The sequence below is a fragment of the Nelumbo lutea genome, chromosome 1 (genome assembly GCF_056320005.1).
Source record: "Nelumbo lutea isolate HS-2025 chromosome 1, American lotus-T2T, whole genome shotgun sequence".
NCBI classification, from domain to species: domain Eukaryota; kingdom Viridiplantae; phylum Streptophyta; class Magnoliopsida; order Proteales; family Nelumbonaceae; genus Nelumbo; species Nelumbo lutea.
In genome coordinates this window covers 39,791,856-39,811,941 of record NC_142684.1, presented here as the reverse complement: position 1 = coordinate 39,811,941, position 20,086 = coordinate 39,791,856, and the positions used below count along the sequence as shown (strand labels likewise).

The 20,086-nt window shown below is 40.5% G+C and overlaps 1 protein-coding gene across 1 annotated transcript in view; it reads left to right on the top strand.

Annotated features, from left to right (window-relative positions):
• Positions 1–20,086, top strand: part of TEX1 (Transducin/WD40 repeat-like superfamily protein) — a 49,661-nt gene that overhangs the window by 26,507 nt on the left and 3,068 nt on the right. The window lies entirely within an intron of this gene.

Below are 20,086 nucleotides of genomic sequence, written 5' to 3'. Positions count from 1 at the left end.
TTGGATCTGTTGAGGTTTTAGACAAATCGTGTAGTCTATAGTGGTAGTTTTTGATTATTTATTGTTTAGATAGGAAGTGGGGACCACAACACTCTTGTTGGGTCCTTTTTGAGCAGTTATTTTAACTGTTTTATGTGTTAGCTGCCCTATAAGGGCATATTTGTCTTTGTACTCTTTATTATTAAACTATAAATAATAGTGGAGAGGGCGGCCAGCATTATTGCTCTCTTTTCTCTCTCAAATCTCTTCTCTTCCTTTTCTCCTTTCTTCTCTTCTTCTTCAAGAAATATTCTTTTCTTTTACAGATTTTTATTTCAGCACCTTTCTACTGGATCAAAGAGGCTTATTACATCCTGGGGAGCACTCCACCTACAACCAAAGAGAGAGCAAAAAGATTCCCATACAAACAGTACAAAAGAGCAAAAGATCAATAAGTGGGGTAGAGATTCACCATCTGCAAAGCAAAGAGAGCACATATGAGGGGAGAGGCATTCATTTGGGTTCCTTTTTTGAAGCATGTCGCAAGTATTTACCTTCCCTAAAAACACCTCCCAACACAGAGCTTGAATTTTTGGTGGAATGGGCTTGCTCCAAATCTCTTTCATCGGGAAATTCAGCCTCAACAGTAGTTTGAACAAGGGTATTAAAGAAAGAAGCACAGGTAAAGATGCCATTAGAAGAAGCATACCATACTCTAGTGTCCTCCAAGGATTGAATGAAGAAAACCGACTTGAGAGCATCAAGCAAGCATATAAGAGACTCACACTCATTGTCCCTCAAACCTCTTCTGAAACCAAAATCCCAACTCAATCTAGAGTGTGAAAAATTGACAAAATTTGAGATGGGTTTTAACTTGTAGTTAGAGACTGAATATAGATCAATGAAAATGGAGCAGAAAGGAGTATCGCCCAGCCAAAGATCTTCCCAAAAAAGCACCCTAGAGCCACAACCCACATCAACTCTGATGAGGTTAAGAAAGATAGGATATACCTCTTGTATTGCTTTCCACAGAGAGCTCGAGGAAGATGTGTCCGACACATTGCGAGGGTACCCTAGTGAATTTTCCAACCGATGGTTATGGTCTTTCGTGTAGTCCTCCTATAGTTTGTTGGTTGCCATTTTGAGTTGGAAGTGATCTATTCAGCTGTGCTTCACTCCAAATGGTAGTACCAATCCCATTGTTTTGGTGGAACCAAGCTCTCCTGGTAAAATTGTCAATTTGATTAAAGGATACTAATAATCTCCTTGTGTTTCTAGATTCTCCAAAGTGCCAACTATTGCATGAAGATCATATAGGAGGGAGTTTAAGAGTAAGTGAAGAGATGTTGGAGGGAAGGGTGGAGATGTTGGGTAGTTTGGGGCAAGGGGAGAGAATTTGGAATTTGGTGTGTGATTATTTAGAGGAACTTAAGGCTCTAGAAGGCTATGTTGAAGAGAACAACGAGGTTTCAAGGGAAGGGGAGAATAAGTGGGTAGTGAGATTGAGAGGAAGTAGAGTAAGCAAAGGAAGGGGAGTGCAGGTTGGTGAAGTGGCGGAACAGTTGGGCCTGAAACTCAAAGAGGTAAGGAATCCTAAGGTGTACTCTAAGAAGAAAAGAGCAAAAAGGGAAGCCTAGAAAGAAAAAGAGGACGAAGGTGGAGAGATTGAGATTGGATGTAGAAGGTGACATTGAATTTAGTGCGAGAGGGGAAAGAAGGAAAGGGCGGAATTAGTGGAAGGGTGGGTGCTAGTATTGGGGGTTTATTCTTGAGTCACTAAGAAAATTGTAAGCTAGAATGTAAGTGGACTAGGGAGTGCAAGGAAGAGAAGGGTAATAAAGGACTAGCTTCGAAAGGAAAAGCCAGATATAGTAATGATGCAAGAAACAAAAGTAGCTGAAATGGATAGGAGATGGGTGAGAAGTATGTGGAGTTCTTGAGGTATAAGTTGGGTTGCGGTGCCGTCATGGGGAGCTTCTAGTGGATTAATAACAATGTGGAGGAATGGGGTTCTAGATCCATTGGAAGAATTGATTGCCCAATTTTCAATGTCTATTAAATTCAAGAACTTGGGGGGTGATTTCACTTGGGTGCTATCAAATATGTAGGACCAAATAGGTACAGAGAAAGAAGCCAATTTTGGGAGGAGTTTTTCAGTTGTAGAGGTTTGTGGGATGGGCCTTGGTGTTTAGGAGGGGATTTTAACGTGATAAGATTTACAAATGAGGCAAACAATCCCAATCAGGTGTTCCCTACAAGTATGTGGAGGTTTAATAAGTTTATCGAGGTCTGAGAGTTGAAAGAGATTTTGCTCCAATAGACCATTTTCACTTGGTCTAATTTACAAGCCTCCCCTATTTGTTCAAAGTTGGGAGAGGTTTGTGTAGAGATAGCTGATAAGCTGTTAGTGTTTGTGGGGTTCCAACCCCACCTTGTTTGTCTTTCTTTCATTTGTTTTAAGTAAGGGTATTATGGTAATTAGTCATTGTAATAGATTACAATATAAATACATCTTAGTGGGTGGCTAGAAATAATAATTCAGCTGAATCCTTTCTTTCCTACTTCTTCTCTTCTTCTCTCCCTTCCTCTTCTATTCGTGACCCTTATTTCTCTTTCTTTTCTATCATTTTAAATCAGAAAACAACTATTTGCTGGTTTAATTTATTCAAGTTGGTATTAGAGCCAAAACTAGAGCAGTTTAGGGCTCTCATGTGAGCCTAATCCAGTCGACAGCATGAGAAGTTATTGAATCTGAAGTATTGCATCTTCGCCTGATTCTTGGAGGATCACTGGAGATTCGAATTGTGCCCAAGGGGTTACACGACCTTTGGAGAGTGCCCGGTGACTAGGAAGAGTCAGAGAAGTCAGGTAAGTCAAAGATTAGGGCTTAATCTGAAGGTTAAAGGTGGCGATCAAATTCTTTCTGAGAAAGAACTCATCTTTATTGAGATAGACCTTAAAGGGAACAGTTTTTAACCTTCTGGAAGCAGTGGTTGATAGAATTCTGTCTCCTTCGCCATTTCTTTAGGGTTTCTTGACAGAGATTGACCTTAAAAGGAGTTTTTTTGACAGTTCTGATTTAAGTCAATTATTGCTGTTAGTTTTCTGACAGAGATCGACCTTAATTCAGCAATTTTCTGATATATCTGCTAGTTTCTCTGAGTTTTTTGTGAAATCCCACGGTCAACTATTGCTCCCATTTTTCTGTGACTGTGACTGGTTCTTGAGTAGCTACAGTAATCTGGTTTTTTGGCTCCTGGGTGTTCTTGTTGACTGAGGAGTGTTTCTTGAGAGTTACCAATAATCTGAAATTGATATCTGTTAGTGACTGTTAACATCCTCTTTAAAATGGAGAAAGTTAGAAGTGAATTCAAGACTCTAGGGGAAAGTTTTTTAGGGGGTGGAAGTATGACTGAAAGTTCTTTTCAAATTACAATTGTTAGGTTCGATGGAACAAATTACTTGGAGTGGGCACAATCAGCCATGATGGCAATTGGGGGTAGAGGTAAATTAGGCTATGTAACGGGGGATATAAAGAAACCAGCAAAAGAAGACACATCACTTGCCAAATGGGTTCAAGAGAACTATTTGGTGATGACATGGCTTTGTAATTCAATGCAGCCCCACATTAGCAAAAATTATTTATGGGCCAAAACGGCTAAGGAAATCTGGGATAATATGAAAGAGACCTACTCCCAGCCTCTTAATGTTGCTAGGGCTTATGAACTGAAGTGTGAAGTGAAAAATCTCAAGTAGGGGGAGAAGCCCGTCTCCGTTTACTTTGCTACTTTGAAGTCTTTGTGGCATGAAATTGACCATTTGGAAACCATTGAATGGGAGAGTCAGAGAGATACGACTACCCATAGCAAGCTGGTTGAAACAAACAGAGTTTTTGAATTCCTAGCATGTCTGAATTCAGTATTTGACATAGTAAGACAGCAACTTCTTACCAGGGATAGTGTGACCTTGTCTCAGGCTTATTCACTAGTGCACAATGAAGAGAGTAGAAGAAAAGTGATGTTACAAGTTCAACCCATGGAATCAGCCCTAGCAGCAACAAAGCAGAAATTTGGGAAAGATCAGGAAAAGGAAATAAAGAAGGAAGATAAAAGGGAGATGTTTTGTGATCATTGTAGGAAGTCCAAGCATACTAGGGATACTTGTTGGAAGTTGCATTCCCATCTTGTTCCAACTAGATTCAGAAATAAGAAAGGAAGTGCTAATATGGCAGCCAACACTGACAGTGCATCATCTTCCAATACAAGAACCACATCTCTAGATGCCTTAGCTGCTGCCCGGGTTGCCTTGACACAATTGGAGAATGAAGCTGGTATTTCTGGGTCATCATCTCAGTCATCAACTGTTACTCTTGCCATTCCTACTTCAGCCTTTGCTTCCTCAGGCACAAGAGCTACAACATATCACACTTCAGCCCCAAGTAATACTAGACCCTTCTGGGTAATAGATTCAGGTGCTTTTGACCATATGATTAGTTTATCCACCTTGTTTACCACCTACTGTTTATCCTCAGGCAAAGACAGTGTCTATTGCTGATGGCTCTCTTGTTCCTATTTCTGGCAAGGGAGACATTAGGCTGTTGGATTCCATCTCCTTGTCCTCAGTTTTGCATGTCCCTAAGCTTAGTGCTAACTTGCTTTTAGTTAGTAGTATTACTAAGAATCAAAACTATTCAGTGACATTTTTTTCGATCGTTGTGTCTTTCAGGATCTGGAAACGAGGAAGGTGATTGGGATTGGCCGTGAGACGAATGGAGTCTATCTTCTTGAGCATCCACAGGGGAAGGAAAGTGAAGTTGGGAGATTGTTTGTTTCTCAGTCTTTGGGTCAGATTATGCTTTGGCATAACAAATTAGATCATTTGTCCTTTGGGTCTTTGAAGAGTCTGTTTCCAAGTTTGTTTGAGTTAGTCCAAGTGTCTAGTTTGAAGTGTGAAAGCTGCGAACTTGCAAAACATGTAGGTCAACTTATTCTTTGAGTAATAAAAGAAGTAATATTCCATTTGAAATTGTGCATACTGATGTTTCAGGGCCATATCATACTCCTGCCATGGGGGGGGGTACAGATACTTCTTGTTATATGTTGATGATTATACCCGTTTCTCGTGGGTATACTTCATGCACTCTCGAGATGAGGTTCCTTTGCTGGCCCAAGCATTCATTATAGCACTTGTCCCCGTATTGACCCAATTTGAAATCAAGATCAAACTTCTCAGATCTAATAATGCCAAGGAGTATTTTGCAAAACCCTTGGCATCATATCTTCTAGACCATGGAGTTATTCATTATAGCACTTGTCCCCGTATGCCTCAGCAAAATGGGGTTGCTGAGAGAAAAAATTGACATATTTTGGAAGTAGCCAGAAGCATTATGCTCAACTCTAATGTTCCCATACGCTTCTAGAGGGATGCAATCCGTATTGTTGTTTACCCTATTAACCGAATTCCCTCACGGGTTTTGGACATGAAAACACCATTCAACCTTCTGTATCCAAACAAGGACTTGTTCATTGTTCCCCTTAATACCTTTGGGTGTACTTGCTTTGTTCAAATCCTGGGACCTCATCGCTCCAAATTTGATCCCAAAGCTACTAAATGTATTTTCCTTGGGTATGCATAAAATCAAAAGGGGTATTGCTGTTATGATCCTGTTTTAGGAAGGCATTATATGTCCACGGATGTCACATTTTTTGAGGATATGCCCTATTATCATAGGGCCTCTCCTCAGGGGGAGAGTCGTGAGGAAGGGATTTCAGCCCCAGAAGTTCCATTACCTATCCTAGTTGTTGAGGAGTGCCGTGAAGAGGGTTGTCAAAAGTGCAGGGAGTTGAGAGTGTATCACAGACAATGGTGGAGGCAGGTTGGTTCTTGTTCATAGTAGTCCAGGCCGATCCCAACACCTCCTACAACTTTAGATCTAGGCATTACAACCATTGTTGAGCCCATTACTGCAGATACTTCACCTAACACTGTTGAGCCTCAGTCCCTTCCTTCAGATGACCTTGATCTCCCAATTGCAATTCGTAAAGGGACGTCATTGTACTTCATCCACTGTTCATTGTATCTCCCAGTTTCTCTTTTATGGTCGTCTCTCATAATCCTACAGATCATTTTTGGCATCTATTGCTACCATTCCTATACCCAGAATAGTGCAAGAGGCCCTTCTGATACCTGAATGGAAGGAAGCAATGCAAATAGAGATGGGTGCACTTATTAATAACAACACTTAGGAACTAGTTGACCGGTCTGAGAGGAAGAAACCTGTTGGATGCAGATGGGTGTTTACAGTAAAATATAATGTTGATGGCTCTGTAGAGAGATACAAGGCCAGATTGGTTGCAAAGGGCTTCACACAAACTTATGGCATCGACTATATGGAGATGTTTGCACTAGTTGCAAAGATGAACACAATTAGAGTCCTACTATCTATGGCTGCGAACTTCTCTTGGCCACTTTTTCAGATGGATGTCAAGAATGCTTTTCTAAACGGGGATTTGCAAGAGGAGGTGTACATGGAGTTACCTTTTGGTTTTTACAATACAAAAGCAAGAAAGAAAGTTTGTCGACTAAAGAAGGCTTTGTATGGGCTGAAACAGTCTTTGAGAGCTTGGTTTGATAGGTTTAGATTGGCATTAGAAAAGTTCGGCTACAGACAGGCTCAATCAAATCACACTCTCTTCTTTAAGAAGACAAACTTTTCTTTGACCTTACTTGCTGTCTATGTGGATGATATTCTAGTGACTAGAAGTGATATTAATGAGATAGATGCTCTTAAGCAGAATCTTCACAAAGAATTTCAAGTAAAAGACTTGGGAGAACTGCGCTATTTCCTAGGAATTGAGGTGGCTCGATCTAACCATGGCATCTTCATCTCTCAAAGAAAGTATGTCCTTGACTTATTGGAAGAAACTAGAAAGTTAGGAGTAAAGCGTGCTGACACACCCATTGAGTTGAACCATAAAATAAGTGTAGAAGGTGGAGAACCTCTTGAGAACAGGGCTATGTATCAAAGGTTGGTTAGGAAACTTCTTTATCTCTGCCTAACACGACCAGATATTTCATATGCTGTCATTGTTGTTATTCAGTACATGCATTCTCCTAGGGCCACTCACCTTCTTGCGGTGGAAAGGATACTTGCTTGCTTGAAGAGATGCTCAGGGAGAGGCATACTTTTCGAGAACAATGGACAAGTGAAGATAGAAGTGTATACAGATGCTGATTGGGCTGGATATATTGATGACAGAAGATCTACCTCGGGGTATTGTGCATTTGTAGGGGGGAACCTTGTTTCTTGGAGAAGCAAGAAACAAAATGTGGTTGCTTGCTCCAGTGCTGAAGCTGAATATAGGTCCATGGCCAATGGTGTTGCAGAAGTGTTATGGCTGAAATCTTTCCAGGATGAACTTGGAATTGACTATGAGAAACCTTTGATATTGTATTGTGATAATCAAGCAGCAATTAACATTGCCCATAACCCAATACAGCATGACAGGGCTAAACATATCGAGGTGGACAGACATTTTAACCGAGAGCGTGTTGCATCTCAAGAAGTGTGTCTTCCCTATGTTACCTCTGACATGCAACTAGCTGATCTCTTTACTAAAGCAGTCACATAATTCAGGTTGGAGACAAATTTACGCAAGTTGGGTATGACAAATATCTACTCCCAACTTGAGGGGGAATGTAGAGATAGCTGATAAGCTGTTAGTGTTTGTGGGGTTCCAACCCCACATTTTATACTTGCTGTTTATTTTATTTTTTAATTAGAATATTTAGGCCGGCTGGTCCTTGTTTGTCTTTCTTTCATTTGTTTTAAGTAAGGGTATTATGGTAATTAGTCATTGTAATAGATTACAATATAAATACATCTTAGTGGGCGGCTAGAAATAATAATTCAGCCGAATCCTTTCTTTCCTATTTCTTCTCTTCCTCTCTCCCTTCCTCTTCTATTCGTGACCCTTCTTTCTCTTTCTTTTCTACCTTTTTAAATCAGAAAACAACCATTTGCTGGTTTAATTTATTCAAGTGTTTGTGTTTAATGAGTGTGGAAGGACCACTAGGTAGGTCTGATGGCTAGGACCTTGCCTAGAATTGCTTCAGATCATTGTCCAATCAAAATTGGTATGGAGGAATTTTTGAATGGCCCCACTCCTTTTAGATTGGTGGAATGAGGAGGTGAGGGATATTGAATGGAAAGGAGTGAGGTTTCATAAGAAAAAAGAACACCTAAAGGCAAATTAAAGGAATGGAGTAGAGAACATTTTGAAAGAATTGAGGAAAGGAAGCTTAATGTTACCTCCAAAGTAGAACAATTGGATGTGAAGGAAAGTCAAGGGACGTTGACAAATGAGGAGAGGGGATTAAGGTGGACATCAAAGAAGGAGTTAGAGGAGATTTTGCTTAGAGAGGAGATCTGGCGGAGCTGAAAGTCGAGACACAAATGGATCAAGGAAGGAGATGGTAATACAATTTTTTTCCGTGCATTAGCCTATAGTAAAAGAAGAAAAACTTTTTCTTTTTGAACAAATAAAACTTAAATTGAAAATAAAAGAGGAAGAAGTACATGAGAGGATGTACTGAAGTCTAAAGCAGCTAAAGCAAAATTATAGAGGCAAACAAATGTCATTAAACAAGCTTTCTCTAAAAACCCCTGATTTTGCTAGGTTATCAGCAACGGTGTTTTGCTCCCTAGGAATCCATACCAGCTTCACATTCATTGATTCTAAGATATCCTAGATTCAGTTAGCAAATGTGCTAGTCTCCAAGGCCCTTCTTCCTTCCCTTAACCAAGATATAGTGTTTTCAAAATCCCCTTTGATGGTTAAAGAGGATAAGCCTAGCCTTTGGCAAAATGAATTCCTGTAAGTGCGACCAAGATCTCTGCCTTTGTAGCATCTGCCCTCAGAACCGGTCCACTATAAACCCAATAAATAATCCCCCTTTACCCTTGGATTGCACCTCCGATTCCTGCTTGACTTGTAGAGCCTTGGGCACTGGTATTTAAGATTAGAGTCATCACACCTCTAACAAACTGTCTCATGATCAACTCAGATCTTGGAGAAGAGTGCAAGATTGCTAGAAGGTTGCTTTGAAGGTCATTTAAAGAGATAAATTGGAAGTTAATGGAGAATTTTCAAGTTACCAAGAGGAAATTACAAAGTGTTTTGTAGATCACTTTAAGGAGGTCTATAAAAAGGTGGGTGATGTAGGAGTCATGGTAGAAGGGTTAGACTGGCCTATGTTGGATCTCGAACTAGCAAGTGATTTGGAAAGTGACTTTGAATTAGAAGTGATTAGGAGGACTATTTTCTGAATGGATAGACCAAATGCACTATATCTGGATGGTTTGACAATGGATTTTTGTCAAGATTACTAGGAGATGATTAAACGATTTATTGGTAGTGTTTGAGGAGTTTGTTGAGGGACATTTCATTAGCCTCGAAATTAACTCTACCGTTTTGGCTTTGATTCCCATGAAGGGGGATGCCCTAAGGCCGGGAGATTTCAGACCTATAAGCTTGGTGACTAGCATGTATAAAATCATAACTAATGTTCTATTGCCAAATTAAAAGTTGACCTTAATCCTTTTCCTAATCCTTTCATTAAAAAATTAGTCACTAATTTTCAGAAATCACAAGTAAGCCCTTAATTGGGTGGCTGGCTAATTAAACAAAATAAAACTGATGTTAATAGGCCCATAGTAGAAATGTTGGTCATATGATCAAAAGCACCTGAATCAATAATCCAAGGGATTTTATGATTACTTGAGATGGCTACGTGGTTGGTAGTAGCATGTATACCTGGATGAGCAAATGCAGACGTAGTTTGATTGCCTGAAGAGTTGGAGGAGGTGGCTGATCATCCTCCCATATTTTTCATACTCTACCTTTATAATAGCTAACTGCTCACTAGCAGCTTTCTCATCTGAGGCACTCTTGTCATTATCTGACATTGTGGCTGCATTGGCACTCCCGGTCTTCTCATTTTCGACCTTCGTTTGAAAACGGGGTGGAATAAGGTCTAGATGTAGCTTCCAACATTTATCCTTTGTACGTCTTGGTTTCTTACAGTATTCGCATATAACCTCCTTCTTCCTTGTACCACCTGTAGTCATCTTAGGTTTCAACCCCATATTAGCAAGATGGTCAACTAGAATAGTCCCTTAAACCTGAACCATCCTCTTACTCTCCTCACTGCTCACTATGGGAAAAGCCTGAGACAAAGATATATTGTCTTTAGCTAGGATATTCTGTTTGGTAATATCAAATTCTGGATTCAACCCTGTCAGGAATTCAAAAACCATATTCCTCTCAACTAATTTTCTCTGTCTCTGCATCATTTGTACTTTCCCAGACAATTGTTTCCATGAGATCTATCTTTTGCCCGAAGGATTTCAGCATTGAGAAGTTGACTGCTAAAGGTTTCTCCCCTTCCTTAGATTGTTCACATCACTTCTTAATTTATATGCCCTGGCCACATTCAATTTTAGTGAATAGGTTTCAGCAACACTATCCCATATTTCCTTAGCAGAATTCATCCACAGATAGTGCTGACTAATTTGTGGTTGCATCGAATTCACTAACCACCCAATAACACTGTAATTCTCTTGCAACCATTTCTCATAAGACGAGTCATCTTCCTTTGATGCTTTCTTGCTCCCGGAAATATATCCCCACTTGCCTCTACTACAAACATGTGTCTTTATTGATTGTGACCATGCTAGATAGTTAGTCCCATCAAGCTTGACTATGGTCACAGCCAATAAAGAGTCTACAAGTGCTCCCGAAACCTGTTTGGACTTTGATCCCATCTTATTTTCAACTCTAGAAACATCCATCTTCCTCAAACAACTCCTAAAACAGTTTTAGATGACAAAGAAGGCAGGAAATAATAGACACCAAGAACCTTCACAGATCCTTAACAGCCAATTGCGTCTCACCCGGAACCTAGGATACATAGAAAAACGATAGCCGCTCCTTGTAGGCTTCACAGAACTGCGCAAAGCTTGGATCGCTTTTCAAGGTAATCAAAAAGAGCCCCTGCAGCCATTGAGCATCAAGGTGAAGCTTCTTGTGGGACCCACAATCAGAACTCTCTAGTTGATTAGGGTTTTGGGGCAAAAAACCAAAACTGTTAAAAAGATGAGAAGGATATCTTCCTTTTTCTCCAAGAAACCACAACCAATTGGGCTGAATATCTTCTTCAATCAATCATTTGATTCAGCTCTGGGAAAAAAAGGGGAAAGAAACATAGTGTGTATGGGAGAAAAAGGGGAAAGAAAAAAAAGGACCGGCTCTGATACCAAGAAGAAAAACAGTCCCAAAGGAATAAAAAAAGTGATTAAAAGAAGGGGAAAAACAAAGGAGATATCAACAGCAAAAAAAGGAAGAAGAGTTCAGTTGTGAGAAGGGTGAGGAGAAGAGTTGTTTGTACTCCTTCCCCTAATGCTTTCATTTAAAAATTAGTCACTAATTTTCAGAAATTACAAGTAAGCTCTTAATTTGGCGGCCAGCTAATTAAACAAAATAAAACTAATGTTAACAGGCCCATAAGAGAAGGGCTATTAACAAAACAGAACAGAAGAATAAAGAAGAAATAACAACTGTGGGCTATGGGCAATTTGGCCCATCTTCTCTACATCATTCAAGGGAGACAAATTACAAATCAAATACTGATAGCAAATGAATGTGAGGAAAAGGGAGAGGGAAGGTTTATGTGTAAGTTAGATCTAGAGAAGGCTTATGATGTGGTGGATTGGGTCTTTCTGTTAGAAGTCATGAAGTGTTAGTGTGTTATGGGTTTGGTGAAAGATGGTAGTTGAAAAACAGTCCTAGAAGTAGGGACTGTGTTTGAAACAAAGAAAACTAGCAAGAGAAGATTAGAGAAGAGGAGAGAGCTGTGGCAAGAAGAGTTAGAGGATGAGAGATTCGAACATAACCTCCCTCTAACTCTCTAATACACTTTTATTAAGTTAATCTTTTAGTAATTACAAGAGAGGTCCTTAGTTGGACAAGAAATTACAAAAAAGGAACATAAAAGAGTATGGGCTCAGAATAAGGCCCATTATAGAGAAGAACATAAAGATAACATACAGGAACAGCCTATGGGCCATTCGGCCCATCTTCTCTACACTCCCCCTCAAGCTGAGCATAGATGTCAATCATGCCCAGCTTGCCAGTGTCATGATGAAGTCTTGCCTTGGAGATGCCTTTGGTGAGAAAGTTTGCCAATTGGCCTTCAGAGGTAACGAATGGAAGGCACACCTCCGGAGGAGACTCTTTCTCGGATAAAATGTCTATCAACTTCAATATGTTTGGTTCGATCATGTTGTATCGGGTTGTGAGCAATGTTGATGGCAGCCTGATTATCACAGTACAACATCATGGGTCTGTCATGATCAATCCCAAGTTCTTTCATTAAGGACCTTAGCCACAACAATTCCGAGACCCCATGTGCCATGGCCCTATGTGCTGCTTCTGCAGAAGATCTGGCCACAACAGATTGTTTCTTACTCCTCCAAGAGACAACATTACCAGCCACCAGACTGCAATATCCTGAAGTAGATCTTCTGTCATCCATATTTCCAGCCCAATCAGCATCATTATAGGCTTCAAGTTTCAAGTGGTCATGCTTGGTAAATATGATTCCTTTCCCTGGAGAGCCTTTTAGATAGCACAAAATCCGTTCTGCTGCTGCCATATGAGTATCTCTAGGAGCATGCATGAATTGGCTAATGCAACTGACAGCATACGCAATATCTGGTCTAGTCATGCACAGGTACAGGAGCTTCCCAAGAAGTATTTGAAAAACCCCTTTGTCTTCCAACAGAGTTCCATTTGTAGCTGAAAGTTTGTGACTCATATCAATGGGAGTTGCAGCTGGTCTTGCACCCAGTTTTCCAGTTTCAGACATTAAATCAAGAACATATTTCCTTTGGGAAATAAAGATCCTATCCTTGGATCTGGCAACTTCTATGCCAAGGAAGTATCTCAACTCCCCTAGATCCTTAATCTCAAATTCTGTACGGAGGAAAGACTTAAGAGCCAGAATGCCTGAGGCATCATCACCAATCACTATAATGTCATCAACATACACAATGAGATACACTGCCAAAGATCTACTTTTCTTCACAAACAGAGTATGATCCGATTGTGTTTGAACATAGCCGAATTTAACAAGTGCAGCTCTAAATCTCTCAAACCAGGCTCTAGGAGATTGTTTGAGACCATAAAGAGATTTCTTCAATCTGCATACCTTTCCTTGCTTATCTTTCCCATACATCCCTGGGGGAAGGCACATGTAGACTTCCTCATGTAAGTCACCATTCAGGAATGCATTCTTTACATCCAACTGATAGAGAGGCCAATCAAAGTGAGCTGCCAGAGATAAAAGAACCCTCACAGATGTCATCTTGGCAATAGGGACAAAAGTCTCTAGGTAGTCAATCCCATATGTCTGTGTATACCCTTTTGCAACAAGCCTAGCCTTGTACCCCTCAATAGTTCCATCAGCCCTGTATTTAATGGTGAAAACCCACTTGCACCCAACCGGATCCTTCTCTTTAGGCAAATCCACCACCTCCCAAGTACCATTTGCATGTAGAGCATCCATTTCGGTTTCCATGGCATCTCTTCATTCTGGAATCCCAAGAGCTTCTGAGACAGACCTAGGAATGGGGTTAGAAGCAACAGAATAGAGATAGGCAAAGTATGAAGGAGAAAGCAGGTCATAAGAAAGGTGTTTGGAAATGCAGTGTGCAGTACATTTCCGCTTCCCTTTCCTAACAGCAATGGGGACATCAGGGTTTGGAAAAGATGATTCCAAAGGAGTTGAAGCAGTACCTGTTATCTCATCTGTGATCGGGAATGTATGAGCTTCATCTGTTGTAAAGGAAACCACTTGCTCATTCCTAGATCTCTGCCTTTGATACACTTTGGGATTATGGATAGGGCGAGGGGATAAAGAAATAGGGTCCCCTGGACAAGAGATATGACGTGATTGATCCTCCTTTGACTCATTTGGTGAGGATACAGGTTTGTCAAGAGACTCAGTTGGGACGGGAAGAGGAAGAGCAAAAACTTGTGACAGACTCTCCCCCTGTGGACAAAGTCCATCCTGAGAAGAACTATAAAAAGGAGAAAGTTCATTAAAGGTAACATCCATAGAGACATTTCGGGTGCTAGTCTTTGGATCAAAACAGCAATAACCCTTTTGTGTGGGGGAGTAACCAAGGAAGATACATTTGTGGGCTTTCGGTTCAAACTTGTGTCTTTGCACACTTGGAGTGCGAACATAGCAGGTGCAGCCAAACACACGAATAGGAATTGAGAAGAGATCATTGTCTGGATGAAAAATACTGAAGGGGGATTTAAGCCCTAGAACCCTGGATGGCATACGGTTTATGAGATAGGTAGCAATAAGTACAACATCACCCCAAAATCTTGTGAGAACATGTGAGGCAAACAAAAGGCTCCTTGCAACTTCAACAATATGTCTATTTTTCCTCTTACCAACTCCATTTTGTTCAGGGGTTCTAACACAGGAGCTTTGATGAATAACCCCCATGTCTGAAAGATACAAGGATAAACTCTTCTTAAAGTACTCTTTTGCATTGTCAGATCTGAAAACCTTAATTCTGGTACCAAATTAAGTTAGAACAAGCTCATGAAATTGCCTCACAAGTCTTGGGACTTCATCCCGGGATTTCATTAAGTATATCCAGGTGAATCTAGAGAAGTCATCAATGAACAAGATAAAATGTCTGTAACCCCCCATAGAGGATAAATGGTATGGCCCCCACACATCAGAGTGCACAATATGAAAAAGAAAAGAGGATCTTTTATTGCTCACAGGGTAATTTTTTCTACAATGCTTTGACAACTAACAGGACTCACAATTGAGACTGGACACACTGGCTTCCTTAAACAGTTTGGAAACAAATGGCTTAAAGCAGAAAAAGGTAAATGACCCAACCGACAATGACTCAACATAGTTTGACTAACAGACTCTAAAAAAGTAGAACCAAAAGCAACATTCTTGGGATGATCAAAGCATTGGCCAGGGGTGTCGAGCAAGTATATTCCATTCGCTTCATGGCCACTCCCAATCACCTTCTGAGACTTCAGGTCCTGAAACACACAGTGAGAAGGGAAAATTGTTACACAACAATTCAATGATTTGGTCAGGCTACTTATAGATAACAAATTGGTATTTAATTTAGGCACATGAAGAGTGGAAAGTAAGAGTAAGGAGTCTGTAGCCTTGACAGTTCCCTTGCCGGAAATAGGGGCAAGAGAACCATGAGCTAAGGTGATTTTGTCATGGCCAGGAAGTAAATCATATGAAACAAATAAAGTGGAAAGGTTGGTCATGTGATCAGAAGCACCTGAGTTTATGATCCAAGGGGTTTTGTGTTTACCTGAGGTGGATGCATGGTTAGCGGAAGCCCTTATACCTGAGTGAGCAAAGGCAATTGTGGCTGAACTTCCAGAAGGGATGGATGATGAAGATGCACCTTCAAGCTGACTGATCATCTTTCCAAACTTCTCATATTCAGCTTTCATGGCTGCCAACTGTGCATTGGTAGATTCAACCTCTGTATCTGTGCCTGTGGCTGCATGTGCATTTCCTGTCTTTCTACTATCATTCTTCTTTTGGAATCTGATAGGTACAAGATTGGGATGCAACTTCCAGCACTTGTCCTTTGAATGTTTCAGCTTCTTACAATATTCACACACCACTTCTTTCCTTCCTGAGCCACTGTGAGCTTCTGTAACCCCTTTGGGTTTAATTCCCATATTTGCAAAATGATCATTAATACCAACTCCTCGAACCTGCACTTGCCTTCTACTTTCTTCACTGCTGACCAGAGTATATGCTTGTGACAATGAAACATCTTCGTTGGACAAGATGTTTTGCTTTGTAATATCATATTCAGAATTCAGCCCTGTCAAGAATTTAAACACCCTATTCCGTTCAACCAATTTCCTGTATGTTTCAGCATCCGTAGGGGTATCCCAAGTCACAACCTCTATCAAATCAATCTCTTGCCATATAGATTTTAAGATTAAGAAGTATGCTGCAAGTGACTTCTCCCCCTGTCTTAGATTTTTCACATCACTTCTCAGTTTGTAAGCTCTAGCAACATTCAACTTCTGGGAATAAGTTTCTGCAACACTATCTCAGATCTCTTTAGCCGAATTCATCTACAGATAATGTTGACTGATCTGTGGCTGCATTGAGTTCACAAGCCCCCCAATCACAGTGTAGTTTTCTTGTACCCATCTCTCATAAGATGGGATCATCCTCTAGAGGAGCTTTCTTGCTCACAGAAATAAAACTCCATTTTCCTTTGCTACAAATATGGATTTTCATTGATTGTGACCAAGCTAAGTAATTGGTCCCATCAAGCTTGACTGTAGTTACAGCTAGCATAGAATCGGTTGGGGTTCCCAACATCTGCCCATATTCAACAGTATTCTTGTTTTCAAAGTTTGAGAAATCCATCATGCAAAGTTCGGTGATAGTTATTTTCTTTTCTGTTTCAGCCTCCAAAAGACACCCAGCAACCTCCAAACACAAGATATTTCTGATTCTAACAGCTGATGTCCCAAGAGGAAGACAAAAGAAATACAGTCCTTGAGAGACCTTCTGTCGAACACTCAGTGTGCAATACTTAACAGCCCACTGTTTACTGTTTCAGCCTTCAAAGTATAGGGCACTGTTTACTGTTTCAGCCTTCAAGAAGGGGCCGGAATGAAGATGAGACTAGTACCACTTAGTTTTAACAATCTCAGCAACTTCCCAGCCCAATAATCAGCCGAATAGGACCTCCAAAAACAACCCAGAAATTTCTGGGTAGGAGTAGTCCAGCAACAGTGGCCGAATGAAGCAGTCTCAGCAGCAGTGATTCCAGGGGTATTTCTGCTACTTGACAGTTCAGAAAAGAGATAAAAACAACCCAGAAATCTCTGGATTAAGTCAGACTAGAGGATAGCCGAATAGTAGCACTGTTTCCAAGGAAACTTCGGCCCTTTTAACAGTCCAGAACCCAAAAACAACTGAGCAAAGACTTACAGTAAGAGAGTCTCTGGTTTGTACAATAAACCAGGCCGAACACTTGTCCTCTAGGATGACTTCAAAAAACCCTTTTCTCTGATTTTAAATCAGGCAAAACAACTTGTTCTCTGATTCTTCCTGGTCACCGAACCCTTCTCCAAGTGTGTAGAAGCTTGGGAACCCTCCAATGACCTCCAAGAATCAGGCGGATGACTGTAAACTCTCAGCCCTAGAACCTCCTCATGTAGTTGGCTGGACTAGAACCACATGAGGGACACGCCAAGCAGTGGCCTGCTCTGATACCAAGTTGAAAAACAGTCCTAGAAGTAGGGACTGTGTTTAAAACAAAGAAAACTAGAAAGAGAAGATTAGAGAAGAGGAGAGAGCTGCGGCAAGAAGAGTTAGAGGATGAGAGATTCGAACATAACCTCCCCTCTAACTCTCTAATACACTTTTATTAAGTTAATCTTTTAGTAATTACAAGAGAGGTCCTTAGTTGGACAAGAAATTACAAAAAAGGAACATAAAAGAGTATGGGCCCAGAATAAGGCTCACTACAGAGAAGAACATAAAGATAACATACAGTAATAGCCTATGGGCCATTCGGCCCATCTTCTCTACAATGGTGTAGTTAGATTATAGAGTGTTTGAAAGCTTGTCATTACTTGGTCTTAGTGAATGGTGTGGTAAGGGATTTTTTTCTAGCTACAAGGGGGACCCCCTTTCCCCTTTCCTTTTTACATTAATAGCTGACGTATTTATAGAACTCTCCAAAGGGTAGGCAGGTTGGATAAACTTGAGGTTGAAGGAGGTGGCAGATTGGCAGGAGGAACTGAAGTCTAAAGCAGTAGTAGTCTCTAGGTTGTGCTATTGAGTGCTGGCCTTTGAAGTATCTCGGGTTGCCTTTAGGTAATAATCTGAAAGAAAGTAGGTTTTAGAACATAGTAGTGGAGAGTTGTACCAAGAGATTGGCAGCATGGAAGAGATTATATTTTTTGGGAGGTAGAATTACATTGATAAAGTCTTTTCTAGCAAATTTGCTAGTATATTACCTGTCGGTCTTTAGGATGCGAAGGAGGGAAGTGCCAAAATTAGAAAGTGATGAGAGATTTCCTCTGGGAGCTTGGGGAAGGTAGGAAGGATCACTTGGTCAGGTGGGATGTAGTGTGTAAGAGCAAAGAATAGGGAGGTCTAGGTGTAGGAAATTTAGGAAAGAAGAATTTGTCTTTGCTAGGTAAGTTGTTGTGGAAGTGACCTCTAGAGAGGGGGGAACTATGGCAAGAGGTGATAGGCAGTATGCGTTGTGGTGCAGGTAATGGTTAGGACGTTAGGGTTTCTTTGGGGGCTACTTTGGCTTCTCCTTGGAAATCCATATCTGGAGTGCTCCCTTAGTTCCTTAGCCTAATCAAGTATGATGTTTGCTCTGGAGATAAGGTTCTTTTTTGGGAGGACCTTTGGATTGGCAACTCAACCCTTAAAGACTTATTTTTTTCCTTCTCTGTATTCCCCTTCTTTGTTTAAAAAAGAATCTGTACATCGTTTTGTGTCCAGTTGGGACTTGAGACTAAGAAGAAACTTGAGAGACAGTGAGCTTGAAATGGCAACCTCACTTTTGCCGGTCCTTCACTATGTTTTCCTGGATCCTTCTAATTCTGATGGTCATATTTGGACTCTGCACCCTAGGGGCTTGTTCTCATGTGCTTTGTTCTTTTTCTTCTTTGTGCTCAGCCCGAATATATCTCCATGCCCAATTAAAAACCTAATCCTCCCAAGGTTGGGGCCTAGTGTTGGGAAGTTTTTCATAGAAAAGTAAACACGTTAGATACCTTGCAAAAAAGAAGGCCTTCTTTGTGTTTTTCGCCCAACTGGTGTACCCTTTGTAAAGCAAGTGGTGAAAGCTGTTACCACCTCCTAATTTCCTGCCCTTTTGTTGTAGGCCTCTGGGAAAATGTTTTTGATGTTTTTGGTCATAGGTGGATTGTGCCCCTGCAGATTGGAAGTCTCTTTGGCTCTGACTTTCAGCTGGCCAAAGAAGATAGGTAAAGTCATGTGGAGATGTGTTAGGGCTGCTTTGATATGGACGGTGTGGGAAGAGAGAAATGGCAGTCTTCATTGATAAAGAAAGGAGTGAGGAGGCAGTGCGGGATTGTATTTTAAATAGAGCTTTACATTGGGTTAAAGCCTCGAACCTTTTTTCAGATTTTTCTTTTGATGACTTGTGGAGAAATTGGAAAGCTGTAGCAAGAAGTTCTACTGCAAGGAACAAACCAGTGGTAGCTTGGGAACCTCGTTGAACTTTGATGGCAGCAGTCTTGGGAATCCAGGTCCAGCTGTATAGGAGTATTCAGGAATAATGGACATATTATTGCTGTATTCTCAGCCTCTCAGGCCAGGTTGGAATAGGGGATTTAGTTTTTGCTGAGTTTCAAGCAGTCTTGCTACTAGTACAGATTGCTAGAAATCTAAACTTTGACAGACTGCTCATTGAAGGTGACTCTAAATTGATAGTAGGATGGCTAAGGAACCAGAAACAGTGATTTGGAAGTATGAGGAATCTATGAAAAAGTTCAAATGGCTGGTTAGAGATGTGAGAATGTTTGTTCAATGGGAAAGGTGGTGAGCAAATGAGATAGCAGATTACTTTGCAAAAATAGGGGTGCACAAGTCTGAACTCTTCTTAGCTCAGTTGTAATTTGTTTTTGTTTGGGATTGCATCTCACGTCCCTATTGGGGATGTTTTGTCTTGTAAAACTTTGATGTAATTCCTTCTCTTTCTTGATAAAATTTCATCATTTATAAAAAAAAGGTAAATAAAAATGTCATATTGAGTTATCTCTTGGTCCATAATCCTAATTTTATTTTATTTCCTACTATTTTTAGTTATCAGTGTCGTTTCTACTATTATAAATAAATTTACATTGCATATGATCTGTCAGTCAAGGTATCTTGAAACCTCTTGTTTTTATAGTATTTCTCCATAGATCTAATTTTTCCTTTAATCCCACTCTGGTTTCATCAATCAAATACTGTCACC